This window comes from Tetranychus urticae, unplaced genomic scaffold, assembly GCF_039701765.1.
Source record: "Tetranychus urticae isolate SD_2017Ah unplaced genomic scaffold, NJAU_TeUrti_SD_1.0 Scaffold_4, whole genome shotgun sequence".
NCBI lineage: Eukaryota > Metazoa > Arthropoda > Arachnida > Trombidiformes > Tetranychidae > Tetranychus > Tetranychus urticae.
The window spans coordinates 742,501-750,000 of NW_028315836.1; the positions used below are offsets into that span (position 1 = coordinate 742,501).

Sequence of the window (7,500 nt, forward strand, 5' to 3'; positions counted from 1 at the left end):
GTCAATCATCTTATCACCACACACTATTATACAAAGGTAGAGTACCTGCAAGACCTAAGGTCTTCCTTGGTACGACTGACAATATCTATGAGAGTTGGGCTTTAATGCTATCAGACTTCATATCTTGCATATATGTTCAAACTAGTCACTCAACAGAGTGAGCAGTATTAGTATTGAGCTCTGCTTGTGCAAAGCAGACCGCAGATTGATCCAAGAAATTGGTATCAAGCGGTTATAATACTATGCTGTTTAGTTGACTTGCAAACGTACCCAGCAATGGTTACTCCTGCTAGATGTGGTTGCACATTTTAGTGGAAGAAGATGGATTCTAAAGAGCTTTCTGCAGAATTATCTTAATGCACGACATAAATCTCGATACCTCGTTAAAGTTAGCATCCACTTGCTGGTTGTTAGCTGAGGATATCGTATTTATAGCTGCAAAAACAACTTGTTTAGCATTTTACTTTGCTAAAACATCAAGTTACCTGGTTGATCCTGCCAGTAGTCATATGCTTGTCTCAAAGATTAAGCCATGCATGTCTAAGTACATACTGTTTATAAAGTGAAACCGCGAATGGCTCATTAAATCAGTGGCTAAGGTTCCGGCGTGTCTAGGGGTGAACGCAATCGCCTCTACGAGGTGTGGCTAGAAACTAGAGAACGGCAGCTCATACGTACCATTCGTTGGCTAACGGAGAGTGTCACTGGTTACGTGAACGGCTGACTACAGCCCCTCAACATATTGGTGTTTTGGTTCGCCCATTGACTCAACCAGAGGGTAATAGTTCTGTTTAATTCCAGTATAAGTCCGAAAGGGAGGATAAGCGTGCTTAAAAACACGGAGGGGTGCATGAAGAGACAGCTTAGTGCTATTTTCTGATTGCTAATACCTTGTGGTTCTTCCAGTCTTTGACCGGGTTGACTTTCCTCGATCCGTCGAACCATAAGGGATAACGTCCCGAATCGTCCAACTGAATATCTAGGCTAAAGATTGCGCTTACCGGTGGTTTCTGTTAGGCTGATCTAAGGGTTATTTGAACCCGAAGTGAAGCACCTTATCTTGTCGTTGCAATACCCGGATGTTAGGGCTCGTAAGGGATAGTATTAGTTCTCATGTCTTGTGGACTTAGTTGAGAATTTTGAGTTATGTTCGGTTCTGTCTGGACGTAATGATGACGAATTCAGTGATGCTAAGTTGCAAGATATGATACAGATAGTACTAAGAGTAGCTCTTGTCATGAGCTGACTTGCACCGGGTCGTTTCTCTTCGGAGCGGCACCAACTTGGTGCAATGTTCGGTGATTGTCAGGAAAAGCTCTTAGATCTTGTCAGCTGGTTGAGAATTCTGAGTCATGTTTGGACCTCGGTCTGAATATAACGAGGACGAATTCAACGACGCTAGTTGCAAGATAGGTAGTGTAGGGCTTAGCTGAGTTCCCTTGGTGGATTCATCAAGATGGACCCTTCTCGGAGGTGTGAAGTCTTGATGGGTACACCAGCGGTTCAAAGTGAAAGCCCAAATAGATTGTAGAGTTGAGAATTCTGAGTTATGTTTGGACTTCGTTCTGCATATAACGATGACGAATTCAGTGATGCTCAGGGCCCAAACAGCTGTGTATTGCGGTGACAGCATGGGGGGAGGGAGTTGAAACCAGTTTTCCAAGATCAGTATGTCAAGAACATGAATAGTTCCGGCAAGTTTATTACCATCTAACCCCTAGACATGTCGCGTTCCTCAGCGTATGCGCATTAGAGTTCCCCCAATTTCCTCAAAAGTGGACTTGTAATTTTTCTCTCAAAAACTTTCAACCTATTGCATAATTTCAAATCCAAATTCCAATTCTCAATTATTATCAAGTTATTATCGAATTACCAAGTTTCCAAATCCACTTTTTCGCATACGTTGAGTTTTTTGTGAATTCGCTAGTTCCCGGCCGTGTCCTGGCGACCTCTTTTAACATTAATTAATCATTTCATTTATTATTATACGCTAATTAACATTTTGCTTTACAGATTTATTATTACTATTATTATTATTATAACATTACTCCAACTTACAAAATAGAAATATGTCAGAATATGAAGATGTGGAGTCCGCTGTTGATAGCCTGGAGAGTGCGATTGCAGACAGAAAAGAAATAGATAAAATTAAAGTGCTGAAGTCAGAACTCACAACCTTCTGTTGTACAGATACCAATAAAATAAGTAAGAAGAACACAGATTATATCCTTAATATGTTCGATTCAGTTGCCGCGATAGCCAATCATTTACGAAATAAACTGTCTAAAGTCCAAGGTGAATATGATGGTTACCGCAGAGCACATCGAGAGATCGAAAAAATTCATTCTAAGATTGAAAAACTGCACACTGTATCAGACAATGTTGCAACGTTAGCAGACCTGACAGCACATGCTTATGCAGATGTAGAATCGATGAATAGAAAGGTGAATTCATTAGTTGACATTGAGCACGCAATAACTGAGTTGAGTGAGAACACCGAAAAGTTGAATGAAAACATGAACAAGCAGCAGGTATCAATGCAACAGCAACATCCAATGGCGGCTAAAGAGCCTGCTCAGCAGCCAAGAAGTTTCGCGTCAGTAATTAAGAAACAAGTAAATATAGGTAAAAATGTCAAGCTGAATACATTCACAGTTAAGGATAAAGGTACTTGCACTGATGTAAAAGCTCTCAGATCGAGTTTTTTGAAATCCGTTGACCCCATAAAAAACAAGTTGAAAATAGACAGCATTAGAATGGTATTCAGCAAACCGCAATTAATTGTAAAAACAGCTGATCCATCTACCTCAGCTTTTCTAACTTCTCGTTCAGGTGCAACCAGCCAATTCATCGTCGAGCCTTTCATTCTTAAAGACCCTAAGATGATTATTCGAAACATCCCTAAGGATATACCAACTGAGGTTCTTGAGTCAGCTATTAAGCAACAAAACTTTGATGGTTTTACTGAAAATGAAGTCAACAGTGGGCTGAAACTTGCCTTTAGAACAGGAGACAAACAAAGAAGTACAGTTGATTGGGTAATAGACACAAGTCCAAAAATTAGAAGTCATTTATTGAAGAAACAGGCTCTTTACATCGACTACCAACGTTGTAAAGTTGATGATTTCTTCCGACTCAGAAGATGCTTTAAGTGTCAAGGTTTCGGTCATGGTTCGAGCAAGTGTCAGAGAACAGATAAGTGTAGCCATTGTGGTGAAGATCACAAGATTCAAGATTGCCAAAAACTATCTGAAAAGCCAACTTGCATTAACTGCAAACTTTCCAAGAAAGCGTCACATGACCACAAATCAAGCGATCACAATGTCCTTCGAGAATCGCCGCCATTCAGCGTGAAATCGAATCCATTGATTACACAAACTTCTAAGAAGATCAATTTAAACTCCAAGCTGATTGTTTCTACTTTCTACGTGGGTATTATTATTATTATTATTATTATTGTTATTATTATTATTATTAATCACAGTTTTTCTTACAGCATTAACTTTTAACATATACACTTAGAGGTCCGGTGAACTTTTACACTCACTTGATCTCGAACACTAACCTCATTTTCCATAATTTAATTTAATCTTCTCTCTAGGTAAAGGATATCCACATAAGTACTCTGGTTTCCTGGTCAGACTTGTCTGACTGGACGATTTAGTAAAGTGAGAGTATGCTTGGGCTACATTTTGTTAAATCAGAAGGCCTAAGGAAACGTAGCTTGAAAAGCAGTTCAAGATAATGAAAGAACCTCGTTTACGAGAGGAATCCGGAGTTTTGAACTGGAGTTAGTATGCAAAGGCTGTTTTCTGTTAAGTCAGGAGGCCTGAGGGAACAACTGAGCCAGCAGTCGAGTGGTGATGCCCATTTTGGAAACAAACCCATGTACTTGTACACGACTGAGCAAAAGCAGGTAACTTAGAAACTTATGTGCGCTCCGAAACCGAAAAGAGATAAAACTTTTAACGCCCATTCTAGTTGTTTTATTACTAACGAGAGCCATAACATCCTAGCATTTTTAGACATAGAGACACACAACGATGTGTTATTAGCTTAGCAGAAAAAGTCGCCACTGCAAATATAACTCTAACGAGTTGAAGCAGTGGGGTGGTGGCGGGACGACTTATGTTAGGGCTCATTAAATCAGTTACGGTTCCTCGGATATTCTTTTTTACATGGATAACTGTGGTAATTCTAGAGCTAATACATGAACAAGTGTTCCAACCTCAGCTTGCTGACGGAAGGATCGCATTTATTAGTACAAGACCAATGATTCTTATTCACCTAGAACCCTGTTCAGTGATTTCGGTCGCTGTCTAAGGACTAGCAGTGGGGATCTTAGCAACTTCGGTTGCATTTCTTGTGATGACTCTGAATAACTGAGCAAATCGTATGGCCTCTGAGCCGACGATGTATCCCTCAAGCAACTGCCTTATCAACTGTCGATGGTAGGTTATGCGCCTACCATGGTTGTAACGGGTAACGGGGAATTAGGGTTCGATTCCGGAGAGGGAGCCTGAGAAACGGCTACCACATCTAAGGAAGGCAGCAGGCGCGCAAATTACACAATCCCAGTACGGGGATGTAGTGACGAAAAATAACAATACGGGACTCTATTGAGGCCCCGTAATTGGAATGAGTACAATTTAAATCCTTTAACGAGGATCTATTGGAGGGCAAGTCTGGTGCCAGCAGCCGCGGTAATTCCAGCTCCAATAGCGTATATTAAAGTTGCTGCGGTTAAAAAGCTCGTAGTTGGATTTCAGTCGAACCTATGGGGTCCACTGATTAAAGGGTTAGATGGTGATGTTAGGTTTCTTGCTTGTGTCTACGGATGCTTGCTTGAACCTTCATTCCTCTTTCCTGGTGGTTACATTCATAGTGTTTAGACAGAAAATTGCTCGATATTTGCTATCAATGCTCTTTACCGAGTGTTGATTCAAGCGATCGAGACTTTTACCTTGAAAAAATCAGAGTGCTCAAAGCAGGCGTCCAAAACCTCGAAAGAGGTGCCTAAAAACGGTATGGTCAACCATCTATATGATGCGTACCACTACCTTAACTTGAATGATCTTGCATGGAATAATGGAATAGGACCTTGGTTCTATTTTGTTGGTCTTAAGAATCCAAGGTAATGATTAAGAGGGACAGACGGGGGCATTTGTATTGCGGCGCTAGAGGTGAAATTCTTGGACCGTCGCAAGACAAACTACAGCGAAAGCATTTGCCAAGAATGTTTTCATTAATCAAGAACGAAAGTTAGAGGTTCGAAGGCGATCAGATACCGCCCTAGTTCTAACCATAAACGATGCCAACCAGCGATCATTCTGAGTAACTAATTTCATGACTCGAATGGAAGCTTCCGGGAAACCAAAGTTTTTGGGTTCCGGGGGAAGTATGGTTGCAAAGCTGAAACTTAAAGGAATTGACGGAAGGGCACCACCAGGAGTGGAGCTTGCGGCTTAATTTGACTCAACACGGGAAAACTCACCCGGCCCGGACACTGAGAGGATTGACAGATTGAGAGCTCTTTCTTGATTCAGTGGGTGGTGGTGCATGGCCGTTCTTAGTTGGTGGAGTGATTTGTCTGGTTAATTCCGATAACGAACGAGACTCTAGCCTACTAAATAGACTTGCAGTTTACACTGCAGTACTCCCCCTTAGTCAACCTGTGGGTGGTAGTATCTCTTGATGGTTTCGGCTGTTGAGGGCTCTGCTGCTATTAGCCTACAGAATTGGCTAGGGTAAGGATGCTGTAGCACTGTAAGGACTTCTTAGAGGGACAAGCGGCGCTCGCAGCCGCACGAAACAGAGCAATAACAGGTCTGTGATGCCCTTAGATGTCCGGGGCCGCACGCGTGCTACACTGAAGTGGTCATCGTGCATACTGTTTCCTGCTCCGAAAGGAGTGGGTAACCGCTTGAACCCATTTCGTGATGGGGATTGGGCATTGTAATTATTGCCCATGAACGAGGAATTCCCAGTAAGCGTGAGTCATTAGCTTGCGTTGATTACGTCCCTGCCCTTTGTACACACCGCCCGTCGCTACTACCGATTGAATGATTTAGTGAGGACTTCGGACTGGTCAATCCAGACCATTGGGAAACTAGTGGTCGGATTGTGCTGGAAAGATGTTCAAACTTGATCATTTAGAGGAAGTAAAAGTCGTAACAAGGTTTCCGTAGGTGAACCTGCGGAAGGATCATTAACGTATTACCCTCTTATTATAAGAGAAATACAACCTTCAAACAATCAAACACTCTGCATAGTGATATTGTAGATGCTAATATGGTGAATGCAATTGAATTGTATTTGCATTAGAGTCGCAATTGTGAATGTTTATTGCAAACATTTAGCCATTGCAACATGATTCTAATTTGCATTACATTCGTTCATTCATACATCCATCTTTCATTATCCAATGCAACAAAGAGTGAGGGTTATCTAACGATAGCCATAATTTCTTTTGCAAAACAATTGTAGTTTATAATGAAAAGCCTGTCTTGCTACATACTTGGTACCTGATCAAGTCTTCAGCTTATGCTGACGGCAAGGTTTAAAGAAGGAAGTTTTACACTTCTTCGCCTAACTAAGTAAAGACAACTATGGTTTTTATAAACTGCATACAATTGTTTTCAAACCCTCTCAATGCAGATTTAGGATACTTATTAAAAGTCCCACGGTGGCAAAGATACATCTTCAAGCGGTGGATCACTCGAATTACCAATCGATGAAGAACGTAGCTAGCTACGATAATCGGTGCGAATTGCAGGACACGCCGAGCACTTGAGCTTCCAACGCACATTGCGGCTTTCGGGTCTTTTCCGAGGTCACATCTGTCTGAGAGTTGAGATGTAAAATAATCAACAAAACACTTGCATACTACCATATATGCATTGTTTTGAGAGGATTGTATATTTATATGCATGAATCTTGATGTTTTATTCCTTTTCTTAATTGCAATTCGTTGCAATTTAGTAAGGAGAATCTCAAATCTACTTGTTTCACATGATAAATTTTGTGTACAATGCATATTTCATCTCTGCAAGCAGTATATATGAATAGATACTAGCATGAGATTCTAAGGTTAGTCGCCTATCTGACGACGCTAAAGTCGTATTGCAGATAACTATGGTGATCAACTAACCTGTTAACTGATGAATCTTCTTGCACTTGTATAAATCGTACAAATAGTAGCTATTTCATGCTGTTAAAGCAGACCTAAGAAGTAATGCAAAGGCAAAATTTGTGCAAACATTAAAGTAGATTTACGTTGCTTGCTTGCAAACAACACAAATAAACATTAATCAACTTAATCAATATTTTTGATCTCAGATCAGGTGAGGTTACCCGCCGAATTTAAGCATATAATTCAGCGGAGGAAAAGAAATCAAATGAGATTCCCTGAGTAACGGCGAGTGAAAAGGGATGAGTCCGGCGCAAAGGTTTTCCATTGAAAGGTGGAAAGCGGTGCTGCGTAATGGTTAGAGTCACGAT

General features: G+C 41.0%; 3 non-coding genes across 3 annotated transcripts in view; all 3 read left to right on the plus strand.

Annotated features, from left to right (window-relative positions):
* The first annotated feature begins 4,039 nt into the window (after positions 1–4,039).
* On the plus strand, positions 4,040–6,211 carry LOC149093029 (small subunit ribosomal RNA). Its single transcript, XR_016200409.1, has one exon. It is a non-coding gene; the product is annotated as a small subunit ribosomal RNA (ribosomal RNA).
* Positions 6,212–6,698: 487 nt separating this feature from the next.
* On the plus strand, positions 6,699–6,853 carry LOC112539714 (5.8S ribosomal RNA). Its single transcript, XR_016200491.1, has one exon. It is a non-coding gene; the product is annotated as a 5.8S ribosomal RNA (ribosomal RNA).
* A 476-nt stretch (positions 6,854–7,329) lies between these two features.
* The window catches only part of LOC112539744 (large subunit ribosomal RNA), a 4,168-nt gene continuing 3,997 nt past the window's right edge, over positions 7,330–7,500 (plus strand). Inside the window, exon 1 of the ribosomal RNA XR_003083732.2 lies at positions 7,330–7,500. This exon is cut by the window's right edge and continues 3,997 nt beyond it. This is a non-coding gene — a ribosomal RNA (large subunit ribosomal RNA).